At 37.4% G+C, this 25,532-nt stretch overlaps 1 non-coding gene across 1 annotated transcript; it reads left to right on the top strand.

The window, feature by feature from the left end:
- The first annotated feature begins 7,415 nt into the window (after window positions 1-7,415).
- On the top strand, window positions 7,416-7,522 carry LOC136336894 (U6 spliceosomal RNA). Its single transcript, XR_010731630.1, has one exon. It is a non-coding gene; the product is annotated as a U6 spliceosomal RNA (small nuclear RNA).
- The last annotated feature ends 18,010 nt before the right edge of the window (window positions 7,523-25,532 follow it).

Raw genomic sequence — 25,532 nt, 5'->3', positions numbered from 1 at the left:
AATTAAATTTTGTTATATATATTTTTACCACAATTTAAGAAAAGTTGGCCTCGAGTCTCCCTACACAGTGTTTTCATGCTGAAAGTGTTCTGCATATGAGTTGCCTGTCAGTCCGTTCTTGAAGATACTGTTCTGTCCTTGATGTAGGAATGGCTGAGCTACTTCATTATGTTTGTAGCACCTTTGTTAACAAAACCTGAAATCAGTGAAAATTAATGGCTACATTTTCATCCCATCTTCTAAAAGTAAATTGGAGGTTCCTTGAAATGTGGAATTGTAATGCCTTCAGGTTTATATATAAAATTAAGGTCTTGTTATCCTTTCAAAAAAAGAATAACAACAATATTTTTTAAAATCACTGGTTGTGTAATTTAGCAGATAATCCAGACCATGGACAAATTAGAATTTTTCACAATGAATTACTAGTTCCCTAAAATAGACACAGGATCTTTTTGTTGGCTATAATTTGACTGTTGGCTGGTGGTCTTATTAACTGATAAAATGATTTGTGTGGGAATGCTGAATAAAGTCTGGTTGAATGATTTTTAATATGTTATGACTTGAAAATTTAAATCTGTCTTTGATATTTGTGTTTTGGCAACTGTGACACAGGCCTCAGAGCCCAGACTTTTCAGCGTGTACTTTCCTGCCACCTGCTCTAGAGAACAATCAAATTACACGTCTTCCTCTCCAGTGGGCCTTCTGCTCCCATGACTCAGATAGAGGTGTAAGTCATCTATCTTGGTGTAAATGGGGAACTACAGAATTATTTAAGCACCTAGATTTTTTATAGAAACCAAAAGACCTAGAGTACTCACTGATTTTGTTATATAACTTCTACTTGGCATCACATTAGAATCCACTGTGGTTAGGAATGTAACTGTAGAAAGGCTGCTATATACTTAAATCTCATTTTATTTGCTTCTCTGGGGGTTGTCTTTGTGTTTTCATTAGAAGTGTTTTTACAGATGTAGGCTCTTGAGATATAAAGTTGAAATGGAGACTCAGAAGTTCAGCTTTCAAATTGAAGGGGGATAGAAATTAGATTAATTTATAGATAAATAATTTGCTGAGGCGGATACGTTAATGTTCAATAATCCCTGGAGGCTTTTAAAGATGTGTTCATTATATTCTTAAGATTCCTAAGAATGTTAAGCCTGTCATTCATAATAAGAAAGAACTAAAATAGGTCCCATTTATAATTTCTTCTTGGAAACATTTCATCCACAAATTCATAGACAAATATTTTTTCTTTTCCAAATAACTTGTCTAATAGTTGGACAGAACAGCCCTTTTCTTGATTAACATGTTCACTGTCAAAAGCCCATAGAAACATTGCATGAGTGCTAAATTTTCCTCAGCATTTTAGAGTAAAACTTGGCTAGAACAAATGAAGTATTACTGCAAAATCCAATCCTACTTTGACATATTGTAAATTTTTGTGAATGCCAACCCAGTCGTGAGAGTCCACGCCTTAGAGGTTTGCAACCTATTACTCAATTCTTTAGCAAATTCTCGTGTCAGTGAATAGCCTAAGCAGGATTAGACATTAAAAAACTGGTTTCATTGCTTTGCCGCCTTTCTGTAATCTGAATAATGGAGAAAGATTTGGTTACTAAAATATTTTTGAGAGAAATTCTGAATTTTAAGCAGACGCTTATTGCTGTACTTGAGTTCGGTTCCGAGTACATGAGCGCAGTTCACAAGTGATGCCCTGTATGTGGCATGTCACACCATGAACGTGGGGCATTCGAGCCAGCACACATCATCGTCGTCATGCTCGGGTCGGATGAGATTGTACGAGAGACCCGGTGTATTCACCTGATTGTTGCCTTGAGGAAGAAAATTTCAGTTCCTGTATTCACTTCATTGTTGGCGGATAAGATTAATGGTCTTGTCTTGGTTTCTGACAGAAGTCTTTTAGGTAACTAAGTGAAATTTGTAAACATTGCAAATAAAGGTACCAAATAGAAAATAATTTTATAAATAGTCGTCAGAAGTAATTTAGCCCCCGTCTTTTTTCACCAATGAAAATGGTATTTGCCGGCCCACATTTGGCCTTCCACCTCTCCCTCTATTACCAGGCACACTTCTTTCTCTCACCTCCCTGTGCATGTATGTTTACCAGGAACAAGTGACGTACAGAATGTCTTTAAAAGATTCTCTAGAAAACCTCAAAAAAGAGAGAAGGAGGAAGAAATAAAAGGAGTGGAGAGAATAGTTCACACCCCAATGTTCCTTTGGTCTGCCTTTTTCTTACTAAGGTCTATAGAGTTGTCAGGCAGTTTCACTGGTTCTGCTGTTAATCTTTGCCTCTTGTATCAGCATTTGAACTTCAGTGCTACTGTGTAGATGTCGGTGAACGTGTCTGTGATTCCAGCAGTATGCGTGCACAGGGGAAGCATTGGTCAAATAACTATACTGTATTGGAGCTGAGAAATTCCTATCACCTCAAGATGTCACAGTGTACGTTAGTGGTGGTGTTGGTACACTAACCTACAATGCTGCTAGCTGTATAAAGGGGAGGACATACAGTATGTACAGTATATAATGCTTGATAATAATAAATGTCTATGTTACTGGTTTATGTATCTATCACAGGAGTCCCCAAACTACGGCCCGCGGGCCACATGTGGCCCCCTAAGGCCATTTATCCAGCCCCCGCCACCCTTCTGGAAGGGGCAGCTCTTTCATTGGTGGTCAGTGAGAGGAGCACTGTATGTTGCAGCACTGCAAAGCGTGGCATTGCTCATGTACAGTACTACTTCCAGTGATGCAGGACACACGCGTCATGGCTCTGGAAGCGCGTCATATCACTTGTTACGGCTAGCAGTGACAAATATGGAACCAGACATTGACCATCTCATTAGCCAAAAGCAGGCCCATAGTTCCCATTGAAATACTGGTCAGTTTGTTGATTTAAATTTACTTGTTCTTTATTTTAAATATTGTATTTGTTCCCGTTTTGTTTTTTTACTTTAAAATAAGATATGTGCGGTGTGCATAGGGATTTGTTCATAGTTTTTTTTTTATAGTCCGGCTCTCCAATGGGCTGAGGGACAGTGAACTGGCCCCCTGTGTAAAAAGTTTGGGGACCCCTGATCTATCATATACTTTTTATCATTGTTGTAGAGAGTACTCTACCTATAAAAAACTTGTAACTACGTGTGTAAATAGTACACCATGTTCTGGCGGCAGCCACATCTGTCTTTGTTTACTGCGTCTCTTGATGGTATCATTTTCTCTTATGCTTGATTAAATTTTGTGCTGTTCTTTACAGTAATATGCTGTACAGGCTTGCAGTCCAGGACCAATAGTCTATATCATCTAGGTTTGTATAAGTGCACTCTACTATGCTCACACAACGATGAAATCGCCTAGTGACATATCTCAGAGCATATCCCCATCAGTAAGCAGCGCACACACACACACACACACACACACTGACTATATGGAATGTTTTGTTTAATAAAATTAAAATGAAAACTATGCATAATATTATAAAAACTACGCATAATAAAATTTTGCATAGTTATTTATAAAGTATTAATATTGATGTACTGGAGAGAGATTATACCATTCTTGGCTATTAGTGAACTGTGTAAGTAACAGTAGGCCCCCAATTGTTTGTGTAATTAACAGCCAAGAATAAACAATGGCATTTCTGCATTTTCCTTCTTCTCATACTTTATCTACACTCATTGTTCTACCGTGCCTATGATAGCCTCAGTTGCTATGACACAGAATAAACAAAAATGTTTCCCCTCACAGCATAAGAATAAAAGCTCTAGTAATACATGTTATTTTATGTTGAGACTTTCTCTGTTTCAGTAAGAGTATTTGGATACTAAATTTGATACTAAAAGTATTAAAACCTTTTTAACCAGAGGAACAATTCATGTCATAAACTACATTAGATGAGCTTCTAGTCCCATTGAAACATGAGAGATAAACATATGAAGAAAATGAAGAAATAAATCTGTTAATAAGCCTGTGCTTCAAAAAGTTGGCTAGCAAAGGTAGGGTGTGATCTTGTGTGTAGGCAAACTCATCTGGAATGGCCTTAAAATCCACATGGTCCAAAGCAGCCTATACAAGGTGGCAATAACCAGTTTTGGGTAAAAGTAATAAAAGTGGTCAAATGAGAAGAAGCATTTGTCAAAATGCAGCATTCTAGATCAACACTCCTTTCTCAACCTATAAAAGACATCTACAAAAAATACTATAGCTAACATACTTAATGTAAAAGAGTCAGTGCTTTCTCTAGAGATTAAAAACAGAACATGTACTATCTCTATCCAATCCTGTATGGGAGCTTCATAGCCAGTGAAATAAGGCAGAAAAGAACAATATAGTTGAGGAAATATCTTTGTCCCCCAACAAAAGATAAGTAGATGGCTATCTGTGAGTGAAAACAGCCCTGGGAGAACTGAAGAGTATAGTTAAGAACCTACAGCAACATGTGTCCCACACGTGTGGAATATAACCACAGAATTTCTAGGGAGGTCAGCAAAGCTGAGGCATCTAGAGACACCGAAGAACAAAAGAACAGGTGTCAGCCATGAGGTCAACACCATCACATTCCCCATGATCTGCTCTGTGGAGGACCAAGCAACCACTGAAGACCTTGACATCCCCCATGACAGCCATGGTATGGCCCTCAGAGGCCTTCTCCACAGAAGGCTGTTTCAGCACCCTGAGACCAGGACTGCCACCACTCCCCAAAGCCCACACATGCCCCAGACCAGAGCCACAGCTGTTCCACATGCACCGAACCCCAGGCCCTGACTATGTAGCTGTTCTACGTGCATCCGCATCTCAGACACCAGAGCCAGTGCCACTGAGGGCTAGGCAGTGCCCCAGACTTCAGAACTGCTGTCTATAAATGTACTTTCATTCCAGTCCCCATCTTCATGGCTCCTTGGCATGACCCCACATCTCAGGCACCAGAGCAGCTGCTGCTGTGAACTAGCCAGTGCCCCGGACTCAGAGCTACTGTTGCTATAGAGCACCCATGTTCTACAGCTCGTCTCAGTGGCCACCCCAAGTGCACTTGTGCATCAGACACAATGCCACCTCCATCAGTAGGGCACCTGTGAGCCAGACCTGAAGCCAAGAATGATCCCCTCAGCCATGACTTCCCCAGTGGGAGAAAAAGGTCAGGAGGTCCTCAGCAGTAGTTACTATCAAAGATCCCAAAAGACCTCACCGATAAATAGTCTTGACCATTGTGGATCCAAGCAAATCTTGGCCAATACAGATCTCAACCAACTGATGCACAGAGACTACACACACCACTCTGACTTCTCTGGAAACACCATACCCACCTCAACCAGCACCCTTCACCCACCCACAATAAATATTTTCCCCCACCCAAACCAGTCTGTGAAGTCTGGAAGAGGTGACTGCTCTGTCAAATGTACAGACATCAACACAAGGCAATAAATAATACGAAAAATATATTTCAAAAGAAATATATATTCAAAGAAGCCATTTTCTAGTAACTGACAACAAAGAACTATAATGACAGAGAATTCAAAATAATTGTTTTAAGGAAGCGCAGTGAGCTGCAAAAGAACACATAATAAAATCAGAAAAACAATACATAAAAAAAAGTTTAATAGAGATAAAAATCATAAAACAAAAATCATAGAACCAAATATATTCTGGAATTTAAAATTATAATAGGAATGAAAAAAATGTAATAGCACCAATAACAAATTTGATTGTACAGAAAAAAGAATCTGTGAACTTTAAGATAGGTCCATGGAAATTATTCAGTCAGTGGAGAAAAAAAGATTGAAAAAGAGTGATTAAAGCCTATTAGAATTATGGGACAGCATCACTGGTAAAGGTAAATATATAATCAAATTCAAAACATTCTAATATGGTAATGGTGGTATATAAGTCACTTTATTCCAGTATGAAGGGTAAAAGAAAAAGTACTAAAAGTATTGCTACAAATGCAATTGGTTAATTGACACTATATTAAAAGATAAATTGTTGACATAAAAAAACAAAATGGGGGGAGTAAAATGGCTGAGTTTTTGTATATAATTAAAATTGTCATCAACTGACCATAGACTGTTTAAGATGTTTTATGTAGGCCTCACTATAACCAAAAATCAAAAACTTACAATAGGTATACAAAAGTTACAGAGAAAGGAAACAAGGGATAACACGACAGAAAATCATCAAATCACCAAAGAAGACAACAGGAGGGAAACAGGAACCAGGGAAGTATAAAACAGCCCCAAGTCAATTAAAAAGATGGCAATATTAAGTTCTTACCTATCAATAATTACTTTAAAAATAAGTGGATTAAATGTTTTGATTGGCCCTGGCCGCTCAGTGGTAGAACGTCGGCCTGGCATGCGGGAGTCCCAGGTTCAATTCCCGGCTAGGGCACATAGGAGAAGCGCCCATCTGCTTCTCCACCCCTGCCCCTCTCCTTCCTCTCTGTCTCTCTCTTCCCCTCCCACAGCCAGGGCTCCATCAGAGCAAAGTTTGCCCGGGCACTGAGGATGGCTCTGTGGCCTCTGCCTCAGGCGGTAGAATGGCTCTGATTGTGGCAGAGTGACGCCCCAGATGGGCAGAGCATCGCCCCCTGGTGGGCATGCCGGGTGGATCCTGGTCGGGCGCATGCGGGAGTCTGTCTGACTGCCTCCCCGTTTCCAGCTTCAGAAAAATACAAAAAGGAAAAAAAAATGTTTTGATCAAAGGACATAAAATGACAGAATGAATAGAAAAACAAAACCCAACTATATGCTGCCTTCAAGAGACTCACTGCAGCTTTAAAGATGCACAGAGGCTGAAAATGAATGGAGATAAAAAGATACTCCATTCAAATGTAAAACAAGAGACTAAGTCAAATATTGCAACAGAGGCAAAGAAGGTCACTGTATACTGACACATGGGTCAATTGATCAAGAGGATATAACAAAAGTAAATATATGCACCCAACATTAGTATACCTAAATATATTAAGCAAATTTAGCAAATCTGAAGGCAGAAATAGATAGTAACAAAATAGGGCCCTGGCCGGTTGGCTCAGCGGTAGAGCGTTGGCCTGGCGTGCGGGGGACCCGGGTTTGATTCCCGGCCAGGGCACATAGGAGAAGCGCCCATTTGCTTCTCTACCCCCCCCCCTTCCTCTCTGCCTCTCTCTTCTCCTCTCACAGCCAAGGATCCATTGGAGCAAAGATGGCCCGGGCTCTGGGGATGGCTCCTTGGCCTCTGCCCCAGGCGCTAGAATGGCTCTGGTCGCAGCAGAGCATCCCCCCTGGTGGGCAGAGCATCACCCCTGGTGGGCGTGCCGGGTGGATCCCGGTCGGGCGCATGCGGGAGTCTGACTGTCTCTCCCCGTTTCCAGCTTCAGAAAAATACAAAAAAAAAAAAAAAAAAAGTAGATCTTTGTGCTCGCTTCGGCAGCACATATACTAAAATTGGAACGATACAGAGAAGATTAGCATGGCCCCTGCGCAAGGATGACACGCAAATTCATGAAGCGTTCCATATTTTTAAGGGGTTTTTTTGGCTTTATTTTTCTTTTTTGCTTTTGTTTTTGTTTTTTGTTTGTTTGTTTATTTTGTGGCATTTTGGGTACTTTTTACGTTGCTTTTTAACTCACTAGCATTTCTCCCAACCCAAGGTCTCCATTGTATTTAGTCTTCACTCCACTTAATAAAACAGATTTTTACTTATTTTTATTTTTTTTCTTCTTTATTATTCTTTTTTTTCCTCCTTTTTTCTGGTTCCCTCTTATCCCTGTCATATCTCTTAGTCGACCATCACTTACAAGCAAATTATCTTATGCTTGTCTAAGATTTTCTTCTTTTTTTTTTTTTTTTTTTTTTTTTGCATTTAGTAGGTCCCTACTCCCTTTTTTTTTGCCCCTTGAACTCTTCACCCCAAATCAGGCCCTCCATTATAGGCAGTTTTTGTTCCATCTAGCATAATATAATTCACAGGTCATCACGATATTTCCCTGAGGAGGGGAGAAGAGGGAAAGAGAAGAAAGAAAAAAGGGGGAAATAATAAATTATTACTGTTTTTTTTTTTTGTGGAGTGTTTTACCTTTTTTTTTTTTTTTTACTTTTTACTCTTTATTAATTCTAATTAGTGCTATCAACAAGACCACCCTCAGATGCCAATAAGAAAGAGGAAATCGAATATTATGGATACAAAAGAAAGAGAGGTAACACAAATAGATGTGGAAAAATCTATGGAGAAAAGACTTAACATATTGGAAGCCTTGGAGCTAAATGACAGAGAATTTAAAATAGAAATCTTAAAAATACTCAGAGATATACAAGAAAACACAGAAAGGCAATTTAGGGAGATCAGAAAACAACTCAATGAACACAAAGAATATATTACCAAGGAAATTGAAACTATAAAAACAAATCAAACAGAAATGAAAAACTCAATTCACGAGCTGAAAAACGAGGTAACAAGCTTAGCTAACAGAACAGCCCAGATTGAAGATAGGATTAGTGAAATAGAAGACAAACAACTTGAGGCACAACAGAGAGAAGAAGAAAGAGACTCAAAAATAATAAAAAACGAGAAAGCCCTACAGGAATTGTCTGACTCCATCAGAAAGAATAACATAAGAATAATAGGTATATCAGAGGGAGAAGAGAAAGAAAATGGAATGGAGAATATACTCAAACAAATAATAGATGAGAACTTCCCAAGCCTGTGGAAAGAACTAAAGCCTCAAATTCAAGAAGCAAACAGAACACCGAGTTTTCTTAACCCAAACAAACCCACTCCAAGGCACATCATAATAAAGATGACACAAATAAATGACAAAGAAAAAATTCTCAAGGCAGCCAGGGAAAAGAAGAGTACAACATTTAAAGGAAGGCCTATTAGATTATCATCAGATTTCTCAGCAGAAACTCTACAAGCTAGAAGAGAGTGGACCCCAATATTTAAAGCCCTGAAAGAGAGGAACTTTCAGCCAAGAATACTATACCCATCAAAGCTATCCTTCAAGTACGAAGGAGATATAAAAACATTCACAAATACAGAAAAGATGAGAGAATTTATCAGCAGAAAGCCCCCACTCCAGGAAATACTAAAGGGGGTTTTCCAACCAGATTCAAAGAACAAAAGAAAACAACACCACAAGTAACAGCTCCACCAAGAACACAATAAAACCAAACTTAAACTGTGACAACAAAGGAAAAAAAAGGAGGAGAGGATGGAGATTAACAGTAGCAAAGGACGATGAAGTGCAGAAATACTCATAAGATAGGTTACTACAATGAATATGGTAGGTACCCTTTTCATTACTTAATGGTAACCACCCTTGATAAAACCACCACAAAAACACTTGACTTAAAAAAGGGAGCAACAGAGGAAAGAAGTATGGAACACAAACAAACAAAAACAAATGATAGAAAAACAAAAGAGAAGAATCAAACTAGATACAAAACTAACAGAAAGCAATTTATAAAATGGCAGTAGGGAACCCACAAGTGTCAATAATTACACTAAATGTAAATGGATTAAACTTACCAATAAAAAGACACAGAGTAGCAGAATGGATTAAAAAAGAAAATCCAACTATATGCTGCCTACAAGAAACACATCTAAGCAACAAGGATAAAAACAAATTCAAAGTGAAAGGCTGGAAAACAATACTCCAAGCAAACAACACCCAAAAAAAAACAGGTGTAGCAATACTCATATCTGATAATGCTGACTACAAGACAGAAAAAGTACTCAGAGACAAAAATGGTCATTTCATAATGATTAAGGGGAATTTGAATCAAGAAGACATAACAATCCGTAATATATATGCACCAAACCAAGGAGCACCAAAATATATAAGACAGCTACTTATTGACCTTAAAACAAAAACTAACAAAAATACAATCATACTTGGAGACCTCAATACACCGCTGACGGCTCTAGATCGGTCATCCAAACAGAGAATCAATAAAGATATAGTGGCCTTAAACGAAATACTAGAACACCTGGATATGATAGACATCTACAGGACACTTCATCCCAAAGCGACAGAGTATACATTTTTCTCTAGTGTACATGGAACATTCTCAAGAATTGACCATATGTTGGGCCACAAAGACAATATCAGCAAATTTAGAAAAATTGAAATTGTACCAAGCATATTTTCTGATCATAAAGCCTTGAAACTAGAATTCAACTGCAAAAAAGAGGGGGAAAAACCCACAAAAATGTGGAAACTAAACAACATACTTCTAAAAAATGAATGGGTCAAAGAAGAAATAAGCGCAGAGATCAAAAGATATATACAGACAAATGAAAATGAAAATACGACATATCAGAATCTCTGGGATGCAGCAAAAGCAGTAATAAGAGGAAAGTTCATATCACTTCAGGCCTATATGAACAAACAAGAGAGAGCTGAAGTAAACCACTTAACTTCACACCTTAAGGAACTAGAAAAAGAAGAACAAAGACAACCCAAAACTGGCTGAAGAAAGGAGATAATAAAAATCAGAGCAGAAATAAATGAAATAGAGAACAGAAAAACTATAGAAAAAATCAATAAAACAAGGAGCTGGTTCTTTGAAAAGATCAACAAAATTGACAAACCCTTGGCAAGACTCACCAAGGAAAAAAGGCACAGGACTCAAATAAATAAAATCCAAAATGAAAGAGGAGAGATCACCACAGACATCATAGATATACAAAGAATTATTGTAGAATACTATGAAAAATTATATGCCACCAAATACAACAATCTAGAAGAAATGGATAAATTCCTAGAACAACACAACCTTCCTAGACTGAGTCATGAAGAAGCAGAAAGCCTAAACAGACCAATCAGCAGGGAGGAAATAGAAAAAACTATTAAAAACCTCCCCAAAAATAAAAGTCCAGGCCCAGACGGTTATACTAGTGAATTCTATCAAACATTCAAAGAAGACTTGGTTCCTATTCTACTCAAAGTCTTCCAAAAAATTGAAGAAGAAGCAATACTTCCAAACACATTTTATGAGGCCAACATAACCCTCATACCAAAACCTGGCAAGGATGGCACAAAGAAAGAAAACTACAGACCAATATCTCTAATGAATACAGATGCTAAAATACTAAACAAAATACTGGCAAACCGAATACAACAACATATTAAAAAAAATAATACATCATGATCAAGTGGGATTCATCCCAGAATCTCAAGGATGGTTCAACATATGCAAAACGGTTAATGTAATACACCATATCAACAAAACAAAGAACAAAAACCACATGATCTTATCAATAGATGCAGAAAAGGCTTTTGATAAAAATACAACACAATTTTATGTTTAAGACTCTCAACAAAATGGGTATAGAAGGAAAATATCTCAACATGATAAAGGCCATATATGATAAACCATCAGCCAACATCCTATTAAACGGCATAAAACTGAGGACTTTCTACCTTAAATCAGGAACAAGACAGGGTTGTCCACTCTCTCCACTCTTATTTAACGTGGTGCTAGAAGTTCTGGCCAGAGCAATCAGACAAGACAAAGAAATAAAAGGCATCCATATGGGAAAAGAAGAAGTAAAGGTATCACTTTTTGCTGATGATATGATCCTATACATCGAAAACCCGAAGGACTCCACAAAAAGATTATTAGAAACAATAAACCAATACAGTAAGGTCGCAGGATACAAAATTAACATACAAAAGTCCATAGCCTTTCTATATGCCAACAATGAAATATTAGAAAACGAACTCAAAAAAATAATCCCCTTCACGATTGCAACAACAAAAAATAAAATACCTAGGAATAAACATAACAAAGAATGTAAAGGACCTATATAATGAAAATTACAAAGCATTGTTAAGGGAAATCGAAAAAGATACGAGATGGAAAAATATTCCTTGTTCCTGGATAGGAAGAATAAATATAATTAAAATGGCCATATTACCCAAAGCAATATACAAATTTAATGCAATTCCCATCAAAATTCCTATGAGATTTTTTAAAGAAATGGAACAAAAAATCATCAGATTTATTTTGTTTTTAATTTATTATTATTTTTTTATTTTATTTATTTATTTTTAGAGAGGAGAGAGAGACAGAGAGGGAGAGAGAGGAGAGACAGAGAGAGAGAAGGGGGGAGGAGCAGGAAGCATCAACTCCCATATGTGCCTTGACCAGGCAAGCCCAGGGTTTCGAACTGGCGACCTCAGCATTTCCAGGTCGAAGCTTTATCCACTGCGCCACCACAGGTCAGGCAAAATCATCAGATTTATATGGAACTATAAAAAACCCCAAATAGCCAAAACAATCAATCCTAAGGAAAAAGAATGAATCTGGGGGCATTACAATACCTGACTTTAAACTATATTATAGGGCCACGATAATCAAAACAGCATGGTATTGGCAGAAAAATAGACACTCAGACCAATGGAACAGAATAGAAAGCCCAGAAATAAAACCACATATATATGGTCAAATAATCTTTGATAAAGGGGCCAACAACACACAATGGAGAAAAGAAAGCCTCTTCAACAAATGGTGTTGGGAAAACTGGAAAGCCACATGCAAAAGAATGAAACTCGACTACAGCCTGTCCCCGTGTACTAAAATTAATTCAAAATGGATCAAAGACCTAAATATAAGACCTGAAACAATAAAGTACATAGAAGAAGACATAGGTACTAAAATCATGGACCTGGGTTTTAAAGAACATTTTATGAACTTGACTCCAATGGCAAGAGAAGTGAAAGCAAAGATAAATGAATGGGACTACATCAGAATTAAAAGTTTTTGCTCAGCAAGAGAAACTGATATCAAAATAAACAGACAGCCAACTAAATGGGAAATGATATTTTCAAACAACAGCTCAGATAAGGGCCTAATATCCAAAATTTACAAAGAACTCATAAAACTCAACAACAAACAAACAAACAATCCAATAAAAAAATGGGAAGAGGACATGAACAGACACTTCTCCCAGGAAGAGATACAAATGGCCAACAGATATATGAAAAGATGCTCAGCTTCATTAGTTATTAGAGAAATGCAAATCAAAACTACAATGAGATACCACCTCACCTCTATTAGATTAGCTATTATCAACAAGACGGGTAATAGCAAATGTTGGAGAGGCTGTGGAGAAAAAGGAACCCTCATTCACTGTTGGTGGGACTGTAAAGTAGTACAACCATTATGGAGGAAAGTATGGTGGTTCCTCAAAAAACTGCAAATAGAACTACCTTATGACCCAGCAATCCCTCTACTGGGTATATACCCCAAAACCTCAGAAACATTGATACGTGAAGACACATGTAGCCCCATGTTCATTGCAGCACTGTTCACAGTGGCCAAGACATGGAAACAACCAAAAAGCCCTTCAATAGAAGACTGGATAAAGAAGATGTGGCACATATACACTATGGAATACTACTCAGCCATAAGAAATGATGACATCAGATCATTTACAGCAAAATGGTGGGAACTTGATAACATTATACGGAGTGAAATAAGTAAATCAGAAAAAAACAAGAACTACATGATTCCATACATTGGTGGAACATAAAAACGAGACTAAGAGACATGGACAAGAGTGTGGTGGTTACCAGGGGTGGGGGGAGGGAGGACATGGGAAGGAGGGAGGGAGAGAGTTAGGGGGAGGGGGAGGGGCACAGAGAACTAGATAGAGGGTGGCGGAGGACAATCTGACTTTGGGCGAGGGGTATGCAACATAATTTAATGACAAAATAACCTAGACATGTTTTCTTTGAATATATGTACCCTGATTTATTAATGTCATCCCATTACCATTAATAAAAATTTATTAAAAAATAAAAAATAAAAACAAAATAATAGTAGGGGACTTCAGTACTCCACTTTCAAAGATGGATAGATCATCACCCAGACAGAAAATCACCAGGGAACATTGCACTTGAACTGCACCTTAGAAAAAATAGATCTGTCCTTGGCTGGTTGGCTCAGTGGTAGAGTGTCGACCTGGCATGTGGATGTCCCACATTTGATCCCGGTCAGGGCACCCAGGAGAAGTGACCATAGGCTTCATCCTTCTCTTTCTCTCTCTCTCTCTCTCTCTCTCTCTCTCTCTCTCTCTCTCTCTCTCTCCCCTCCTCCCACAGCAGCCATGGCTTGATTGGTTTGAGCACATTGGCTCTGGGCACTGAGGATGGCTCCATGGAGCCTCTGCCTCAGACACTAAAAATAGCTTGGTTGTGAGCATGACCCCAGATGGGCAGAGCATTGGCACCATATGTGTGTTGCTGGGTGGGTCCTAGTCTGGGTGAATGGGGGAGTCTGTCTCTCTATCTCCCCTCCTCTCACTTGGAAAAGAAAAAATAAATAAAACAAATGGATCTAACAGATATAGACATTCTATCCAACAGCAGCTGAATATACATTCTCCTCAAGTATATGTGGAATATTCTCTAGGATGTCATATTAAGTCACAAAACAAATCTTAACAAATTTATGAAGTCTGAAATTATAACAAGTATCTTCTCTGACCCCGATCGTATAAAACTAGAAATCAATAAGAGGAGGAAGGCTATTAATTTCACAAACATGCAGAGGTTAAACAACATACTTTGGAAAAATGAACGGGTCAAAGAAGAAATCAAAAAGTAAAAGCTTCCCTTTTTGAAAATAGACAAAAATGGAAATACACCTAACCAGGCAGTGGCGCAGTGGATAGAGCATCAAACTGGGATGTGGAGGATCCAGGTTTGAGACCCCGAGGTTGCCAGCTTAAGCGCAGGCTCATCTGGTTTGGGCAAAGCTCACTAGCTTGGACCCAAGGTCACTGGCTCGAGCAAAGGGTTACTCGGGCTGCTGAAGGCTCATGGTCAAGGCACATATGAGAAAGCAATCGATGAACAACTAAGGTGTCACAACGAAAAATGATGATTGATGCTTCTCATCTCTCTCCATTCCTGTCTGTCCCTATCTATCACTCTCTCTGACTCTCTCTGTATCTCTAAAAAAATAAAAAAATAAAAAATGGAAATACAACATAGCAAAACTTCTGGGATGCAGCAAATGTACTAATGTATTTGGAGTGGTAAATATGTTCATTAAGAAGAAAAGCACCTAAAATAAATAACCTAAGTTAAACCTCAAGAAACTAGGAAAGAAAAGGAACTAGCCCAAAGTTAGCAGAAGGAAGGAAATAAAGATCAAAGGAGAAATAAGTGTAATAGAGGCTAAAAGGACAATAGAAAAGATCAGTGAAAGTAAGAGCTACTTTTTTGAAAAGATAAAGTTGACCAATCCTTAACTAGACTGAGAAAATACAAATAAAATGAGAAGTGAAAAAGAAGATATTACAACTGATACTAAACAGATGCCAAAGATCACAAAGATACTACTATGAACAAATATATGCCAACAATTGGACAACCTTGAAAAAAAAAAGGATAAATTTCTAGAAATATACAACCTTCTAATACAGAATCAAGAAGAAATAGAGAATCTGAACAGATCTATTCTTAGTAAGGGAGATTGAATTAACAACTGCAAACATCCAAAAAAACAAAGTTCAAAGCCAGATGATTTCACTAGTCAATTCTACCAAACATTTAAGGATGAATTAATATATACTAATTCTTTTTAAACTCTTCCAAAAAAATTAAGAAGGGAACACTTCCAAATCATTTGATAAGTCCAACATTACCCTAATACCAAAGCCAAATAAGGGCACTACAAGAAAATCATTTGCCAATATCCCTGACATACATAGATGCAAGAATCCTCAACAAAATACTGGCAAACCAAATTAACAGCACATTAGAAGGATCATATACAAGATCAAAATGGGATTTATTCCCTGAATGCAAGGATGCTTCAACACATGCAAGTCAATAAATGTAAAATACTATATTAACAGAGTAGATAATAATTATATGATCATCTCAGTGGACTTTAAAAATAGAACTACCATAAGATCCTGGAATCCCACTTCTGGGTATATATCCAAAGGGAACAAAATCGGTATCCTGAAGAGATATCTACACTTGTATGTTCACTGCATCATTCTTCACAATAGTCAAGATATGGAAACAGCCTAAGTATCTGTCAACAGATAAATGGATAAAGATAATGGGGTGTATGTATATAATGGAATATTATTCAGGCATAGAAAGGACAGGCACTGTATAGCATCACCTATATGTGCGATCTTAAGGAAAAAAAAAACCTGAACTCAAAGAAACAGAGTAGAATAGTGGTTGCCAGGGAGTGGAGAACACAGGGAGATGTTTGTCAGTGGGTACAAAATTCCAGTTATAAAATGAATAAGTTCTGGGGATCTAATATACAGCATGGTGACTATAGTTAATACTCTATTTCACACTTGAAATTTATTAAGAGTGTAGATCTTAAGCATTCTCACCACAAACACAGTTATTATGTGAAGTAGCATGCGTTAATTAACTTGACTATGGTAATTTCACAATGTATGCACATAACAAATCATTATGTTGCACACATTAAATATATACAATGTTGTCAATTATACCTCAATAAAACTGGGAAAAAATAATTAAAGGTATCCAGATTGTAAAGGTAGAAGTAAAACTATCTTTGTTCACAGATGACTTAATTGACTCTAAAAAATTAAATAGAATCCACAAAAATACTACTAGAAAAAATAAGTGCATTGGCAATACCACAGAATACAAGATAAATATCGATATGTAAAATATGCATAAGTCATCTGTATTTCTATATACTAGCAAAAAACCCACCAATTTAATAGCATAAAGATATGTAATATTAGGAGTAAATATGACAAAAATGTGAACTGCCTATGCATTTAAAGCTCTAAACCATTGCTGAGAAAACCTAAAGAAGTACAAGATACCATGTTCATAAGTAAGAAGAGTCAATATTGTTAAGGTGTCACTTCAGCCCAAATTGATATATAGATTCAGTGTAATCCCTATCAAAATCCCCTCAAGCTTTTTGTGTAGCAATTAAGAAACTGATTCTGAAATTTATCTTGAAATGCAAAGGACACAGAATAGCCAGAACAACTTGTAAAAAGAATGAATTTGGAAAAGTAATACCACCTGAGTTTAAGATTTATAAAGGTACAATAACAAAGACCACATCTACATGAACAGCTGATTTTCAACTAAAATGCAAAGGCAGTTCAGTAAAGAAAGAATTCTGTTTTAGACAAATGAATCTGGAAAAACTAGATGTCTATAAGCAAAAAGTGTACTTTGATCCATACTTCACAGCATATACAAAAGTTAAAATTGTTCATAGAGCTAAATGTCAAATCTAAAACTATAAAACATCTAGAAGTAAACAGAGAAGAAAACCTTGCAATTTGTGGTTAGACAAAGGTTTCTTACATATAACATGAAAAGCATAGTTCAGCAAAATTAAAATCACTGCTCTCAAAGACACTAAATAGAGAATGAAACAAAAAACACGCTACAATTTAGGAGAAAATGTTTGTAAATCTTATCTGATACAGAATTTGTATCCACAATATATAAACAACTCTTGCAAGTCAATATGAAGAAAACAAACCACTCAGTTTTTAGAAAGGTAAAACATTTGAAAAAATATTGAACTAAGAAAGATACATTGGACTTTAGGTGATAGGAGTGCAGCATATTCAAATGTCAAAATAACCTGGAGATGTTTTCTCTGAACATATGCACCCTGGTTTATCAATGTCACCCCATTAAAATTAATTTTAAAAAAAGAAAGATACATTGTCATCCAGCTAAGTGCATAAAAAGATGTTCAACATCATTAGTCATTAGGAAAAACGTAAATTATAACCACAACGAGATGCTACGGCACTTGTGTTCTGTTGTGGGAATGTAAAATGGTACTGTCGTAATGGAAAACATGACATTTTCTCCAAAAAAAAAATGAGTAATAGAATTGCCATATTGTATCACTCAGAGTCTGCAGAGAAGCAAAAGCAATAGGGTTATTCAGGGAAACAGAACAGTAAGAGATTATGAGGAATTGGCTCAGGTAATTATGAAGGCTAAGGAGTCGCACTACCTGCTGTCTGCAGACTGGAGACTCATGATGAAAAGAGTTCTGAAGATGGATGGTGATGGTAATTGCACTGGTGAACGTGCTTTGTGCCACTTAAGAATGGTAAAGGTGGCCCTGGTCAGTTGGCTCAGTGGTAGAGCGTCGGCCTGGCATGCAGAAGTCCCGGGTTCGATTCCCGGCCAGGGCACACAGGAGAAGCACCCATCTGCTTCTCCACCCCTCCCCCTCTCCTTCCTCTCTTTCTCTCTCTTCCCCTCCCGCAGCCGAGGCTCCATTGGAGCAAAAATGGCCCGGGTGCTGGGGATGGCTCCTTGGGTTTGCCCCAGGTGCTAGAGTGGCTCTGGTCGCAACGGAGCGACACCCCGGATGGGCAGAGCATTGCCCCCTGGTGGGCAGAGCGTCGCCCCCTAGTGGGCGTGCCGGGTGGATCCCGGTCGGGCGCATGCGGGAGTCTGTCTGACTGTCTATCCCCGTTTCCAGCTTCAGAAAAATACAAAAAATAAAAAATAAAAATAAAATAAAATAAAAGAATGGTAAAGGTAATGGGTTTTATGTTATATGCACTTGACCACAATTAAAAAAAAATTTTAAAGCAGAATGTCAGACCCCACCTGGACTTCCTAAATCTGAGTTTGCATTGGAAAAATATCACCTGACGTTTCATACTTATATTAAAATTTGGGAGGCACTGGACTGGAGAGGCATCCCAAACTTTCAAAAGTGTTTGGCAGTTTATGACATAATTAAACATTATATATATAGAATATACACATATGTATAGAATATACATACAGAGAAAATAGAGAGAATATATAGAGAGAATATAGAGAGAGAATATATATTTAGAAAATATATATAGAATATATATTCTATGACTCAAAAATTTCTCTCGTAAGCATCTTTTCAAGAAAACTAAATGCAGATGACCATAAAAAGTAGACTTGTACAAGTTGTTCAAATTTGCTTTATTCATAATAGCCAAAAACTAAAAATAATACAAACCCATCAAAAGGAGAATGGAGCCTGACCAGGCGGTGGCGCAGTGGATAGAGCGTTGGACTGGGATGCAGAAGACCGAGGTTCGAGACCCCGAGGTCGCCAGCTTGAGCACAGGCTCATCTGGTTTGAGCAAAAGCTCACCTGCGTGGACCCAAGGTCACTGGCTCGAGCAAGGGGTTACTCAGTCTGCTGAAGGCCCACGGTCAAGGCACATATGAGAAAGCAATCAATGAACAACTAAGGTGTTGCAATGAAAAACTGATGATTGATGCTCCTCAGCTCTCTCTGTTCCTGTCTGTCTGTCCCTATCTACCTATCTATCCCTCTCTCTGACTCTCTGTCTCTGTAAAAAAAAAAAAAAAAAAAGGAGAATGGACAAAACTATGAATCTTCACACAACAAAATACCATTGCAGTAACACTAAAAAGGAAAACCAGGCCTGCTGACATGGGTGGCATCATGGATGAGTTTCAAAAACATTATGTGAAAGAAGCCAGACATTAGATGGTATGGAGTCCATTTATATGAAATACGAGAATAGGCAAAACAAAGCTATGATGACAAAAGTCAGAACAGTGTTAACTTTTTGTTTATGGGGAGGGCAGTGGATACTACCTCAAAAGATACACAAGGGAACTTTCTGGGAGTGATCAGAATATTTGCTGTCTTGATCTGAGTGGTGGTCACATGGGTGGATACATATATAGAAGTGTGACATTTTATACACTGCATTGCATTGCAGTGGCATTTTTAATATTCTTAGTATTAGTCTTAACACGTGTAGATCTTACTATATATAAATTACATGTCAAAGTACCATAAAACATGAGAGCTGAGATTTTAAAAATAAAATCAGAATTTTAAACAAAATTTTAAATAATCTGAAATATTTGAAAAGTTCAGGTATTTGTCCAGGATGTAATTAAGTATAGGAGAGATTTTCCAGAGTAAACGACGTGAGTGAAGAAAATGAAATGGAACATGCTCTGATCTTATGGGATAGAAACAGATCAATAAACCAGCAACAAATTCATTATGTGACAGACAGTTACACATAAAATGGTACTGCAAGTTGTTTATGGAACATACATATGTAATAAAATGTTTTTAAAAAGACAAACCAGGAATGTGAAAAATGTAAACATTTAGGAGAATGGTGAGAAAGGGAAAAAAGGGAGGAGTCAATGGGATTAAGAGGAATACCAAAGGGTCTTCAACTTCATTTTTTTCTTAAAGGCAAGTATTTTCAAAAAATGTTGATACTTATTCAATCTAGGTGGTGTCTTCAAAAGTGTTTATTGTACATTTATTCTGTAACCATTGTTTAAAATATTTCATATTAAAAACAAAAATGTTATACATCTTCACATATTTACAGAAAATTATCTCAAAGATTTACTGCAGGCCCTCATAATTTGGTAGCTTGTCTGTACTGGTGTTATTAAATTGCTTATTTGAGTGTCTGTGAATAGAAAAATTTTAGAAGAAACTGCTATCACTCATTGATCCTGGGATAGGAAAGAACCTAATTTCACTGTATAACCATTAATAGTAATTAAATATTTCCTTCCAGTGTTATTTATTAATAAATAATGTAATTGAATGAATGTTTAAATAATACAATCTTCCAGGCATTTACAGGTTCAAAATGTTATGAAATGACACAGCTTCCCAGAAAGGATTTTATTCTGAAGTCCAGAGACATAATTTTGAGTTCTCACATGTTTTGACTTGTAACATTTTATTAAAATTGCTTGAAGGGTAAAGCATAAATATTATTTATTCCTTTAATAAGCATTATGGCTCTACTGTCAATTTCAAAGTCACTGAATATGAATACATAGGCATTTTGTTGCCTTTGCGCTGGCTATTGTAGATCAATTTATTCACCTTCTATCAGAAAAAGCTTAAAATAATGGAAAATATATATTAATTTGTGTACAGAAATTTCGTATAAGTTATTATGCCTATCTTGTTTCTACCATAACATATTTAATATTCTTAGTTACATTTAAAAGTATTTAACCTTTTTATTTTAGAATGCAGGTATGCTCCATACATTCTGATTTGGCATGCTCCATACATTAACTATATATCCACCAAAAGCCCTTAAATTACAGTTTTAAATTACAGTTTATTCACTATTTAAACTTTGATGACCTCTTATTCAATTTAACTTTTTGTAACAGGCAATTGATTAAAAATGGAGGGAGAAAGAAGACTAAGATATGGATCCTCCCCTAAAGTGGGCTGTAAGCTAAATAGACCTGTGCACAAACAGCTACTGTATACGGTATATAGTGGAATTCGTGCTATAATAGAATGTTAAAGATTATTATGGCTCTGGCCGGAGGGCTCAGTGGATAGAGTGTCAGCCTGGTGTGCAGATGTCCCAGGTTTAGATCCCGGGTCAGAGCACACATGAGAAGTGACCATCTGCTTTTCTCCCCCTCCCGCTTCCTCTTCTCTCTTTCTTTCCCTCCTGTAGCCAGTGACTCAGTTGGTCTGAGCATCGGCCCTGGACGGGACAGGGTGTCCAGATGGGGGTTGCCGAGTGGATTCCGGTCGGGGTGCATACAAGAGTCCATCTCTATCTCTTCTCTCACTTAAAAAAAAAAGACTATTCTAATGGTGCTCAGAGGAGAGAAATATTTCAGAGTAAAAGGTCACAGAAGAGGTAGTATTTGAATAGGACATGAAAGATGAAAAACTTAAGAATGCCCTTATATTAACTATTCTCTTTAAAATTTCTTTTCTGGGAAATGCTGAGAAGTTGTTGTTATTAATGCAGTTGTTGAAATTATTTTGTTTTTCTCCATAAAGAAAAGCCATTTCTGGTCAATATATGTACTACCAAAAAAATGAAGGTAGTTTTAATGATGTGTTGAAGAATCATATCTGTAATGATACATTTATTAACATCATATAACTTTATTTTATGTCTTCTCACGAGACATTAAGTGGAGAAGCCCAAATATATAACTCATTCATTTAAAGATGAAATAATACCTATAATGTTTCATATTCTATATGTATAATAAAGTTTCAGGTGTCCCAGATTATTACAGTAATGAGCACATTACTATGCTATTATATTAAAATATACTATGCTATGTATATTAAAATACAGCACATTAATTGTTGAAAAGGTCAGAGATGGTCAGATAACAGCAATAATAACAATGTCATAACACTTTGAGGTTTGAATCAAATAAATTCCTAAAGAGAAAGGCCCAAACTTGCACTGTGGAGCTTAGGGGAAACACAGATGGCAGCGTTAGAAGTCACGGTTTTGAATCCCAGCTCTGCCACTTAACCTCCTAGCACCTCTGCTTTCTCGGCTAACCAAATGGTAATGACCTGGACCATGCCTCCTTCAAAGGGCCATGCTGTCAGCATCAACTGTTGTATGAATGTGCACTATAAAATAGAAATTACAATCAAATATACTTGTTACTAGTCAGGTGTGACTTAAACTAGCTCAAATTTTCCAAGCATATCTTGGAGAAGTTAGAGACACCATATGATGTATCCAATAAGGCCTTTCCCTCTTATCCTTATTTCTACTATTTCATTGACTAAATTTTGCTGAGACAAAGTTGAAGAGTCCTGTTTACACAATCAGCTACTTCTGTGCCCTATTCTGCGAAGGCTTCTACTCCTCTAAGGCTCCCTTTCCATATGTAAAGGAGAGATCATAAGGGCACCTTCCTTCTAGAGCAGGGGTCCCCAAACTTTTTACACAGAGGGTCAGTTCACTGTCCCTCAGTCCGTTGGAGGGCCGGACTATAAAAAAAACTATGAACAAATCCCTATGCACACTGCACATATCTTATTTTAAAGTAAAAAACAAAACAAAACAGGAACAAATACAATATTTAAAATAAAAAACAAGTAAATTTAAATCAAGAAACTGACCAGTATTTCAATGGGAACTATGGGCCTGCTTTTGGCTAATGAGATGGTCAATGTGCTCCTTTCATTGACCACCAATGAAAGAGGTGCCCCTTCCGGAAGTGCAGCAGGGGCTGGATAAATGGCCTCAGGGGGCCGCATGTGGCGCGCGGGCTGTAGTTTGGGGACCCCTGTTCTAGAGCATTGTAAGGAGCACGTAAAATATCACAAGTGAAGAGCTCGCCCCAATGCATTCCATGTGGTAAGTGCCCACATAAAGCCAGCTCCTGTTAGTACTATCTCCCTTCTATTCTCAGAGCACTGAGAGAGTACTCATTGGTAGATTATGTAAGCCCCAATGGGGACACCAACTTACCAGAGTTGGTGAATCTAGTTTGTACAATTCCTAAGGAACTATGAAAAGGTGTTTTGAAATTCAGAGTTATATTTAAAAAGTTTTTCTGGAATTATGCATTTAGATCTTTTCCTAACATGTATCATTAAAATTTTAATATTATATGTACTCATTTCCTCTCCTTGAAACAATTCTTTTCATTTTTCAATCCCTCGGCTTCCTGTGCCCAAGTATGTCAACACTTGGAAGGCAATAGAAGCACCATTTATGCTTTTACATATGGTTTGAAGAAGTATTCAAATCAGTCCTGACTGATGGAATAACAGAATAAATGGGGGAAAGGCCTATAAAAGCTTAACCAAGCCATAACTATTCCAAAAGAAATAAAGTTGGTTAACTAAATGTCATACCTTAGGCCAAAATAATTCTCACCAGGGAAAAAGTGTTAAAAAAAAGAGAGAGAGAGAGAGAGAGAAAACTCAGGGTACGAAAGTTATTTTAAAACAGGTGAAAGAAGAATTTCTTTAGGAAAGGATTGATAGATTTAATTTCTCTAGGTCAAAAAACAGCATAAATAAAACTAAAATAAAAGTAACAAATTAGAGAAAACATTTGCAACACATATAACAGATTTATGCCTTATTTTAGTGAGAAACAGACAGAGACACAGACAGACAGAAAAGAAGGGGGAGAGAGATGAGAAGCATCAACTCGTAGTTGGGGCACCTTAGTTGTTCATTGATTGGTTTCTCATATGTGCCTTGACCAGAGGGCTCCAGCAGAGCAGGTGAACCCTTGCTCAAGCCAGCAATCTTGGGCTCAAGCCAGTGGCCATGGGTTCACATCTATGATCCCATGCTCAAGTAGGTGACCCTGTGCTCAAGCTGTTGAGCCCCTACTCAAGTCAGTGACCTCAGGGTTTTGAACCTGGGTCCACAGCGTCCCAGGTGATGCTCTATCCACTATTCCACCACTGAGTCAGGAAATTTATGTCTTTATTATAAAAGGAAATAATAAGAGTTGCGTAGAAGGGTGCATGTGAATTTTAGAAGAGTGATAAATTAGGCAATTTGGTTTATAAAATGGGGCAAGTTTATGGAATGACCAAAAATGAAATGCATACTCTTATTACAAAATTAGGTTGTAAATGAATACTTTAAAAACAGTACATTCAAAATATACTTATGAATACTTAACTACTTAGAAAATGTTAACTTCTAATTAAAAATTATAACAGTATGTTTAATATGATGCAAACTAAGTGTATATTTTGACAAAATATGATTAACTCTGAAAGATGTAATTATGGGTATTCAAATTTTTCTTTTGCTTCCCTGTATTTTAAAATTTCAAAAATAAATATACATATTTTAACCAAAATCTTAAGAAGTTTTATTTTAAACACACATGAAACAGATTAACAGTGACTGAGGTCTGGGAGAACTACTGTAACATGTATAAAAGAAAGGTAACACTCTTGCCTTGGTGCTGCCTCAGCTTCTCTGTGCTAAATCGTACCTTTATCTTATTAATTGCAATTCTTGCCACAAATATTATATTTAAGAATTTCTACCACAGAAAAAATAAGTGGAATTGGTATTAATGTCCAACACTAGGGTTAAATAAAATTATACTTATTCATAAGAATGATGTGCATCTATTAAATAAACCTGTTTAAAAGAATAATGTTAATATCAAAGCAAATTGCACAGCAATCTGTTCGAAATTTTCCCAATTACATCTTTGTTCAAATATCACTTTTTCAATAAGACCTTCCCTGACCACTCCATTTAAAATTGCAATTGTGGCCCTGGCCAGTTGGCTCAGTGGTAGAACGTCGGCCTGGCATGCAGGAGTCCCGGGTTCGATTCCCAGACAGGCAGGGCACACAGAAGAAGTGCCCATTTGCTTCTTCACCCCTCCCCCTCTCCTTCCTCTCTGTCTCTCTCTTCCCCTCCTGCAGCCAAGGCTCCATTGGAGCAAAGATGGCCCGGGCGCTGGGAATGGCTCCATGGCCTCTGCCTCAGGCACTAGAGTGGCTCTGGTCGCAACAGAGCGACACCCCAGATGGGCAGAGCATCGCCCCCTGGTGGGCGTGCTGGGTGGATCTCGGTCGGGTGCATGCGGGAGTCTGTCTGACTGCCTCCCCGTTTCCAGCTTCAGAAAAATACAAAAAAAAAAAAAATTGCAATTGTGACCCATCTATACAGGGTTGGGCGAAAGTAGGTTTACAGTTGTGAGTATGTGAAACACAGAATTTATTCTTGTAT

The sequence above is a fragment of the Saccopteryx bilineata genome, chromosome 4, assembly GCF_036850765.1.
Source record: "Saccopteryx bilineata isolate mSacBil1 chromosome 4, mSacBil1_pri_phased_curated, whole genome shotgun sequence".
NCBI lineage: Eukaryota > Metazoa > Chordata > Mammalia > Chiroptera > Emballonuridae > Saccopteryx > Saccopteryx bilineata.
This window is presented reverse-complemented; position numbering and strand designations above follow the sequence as displayed.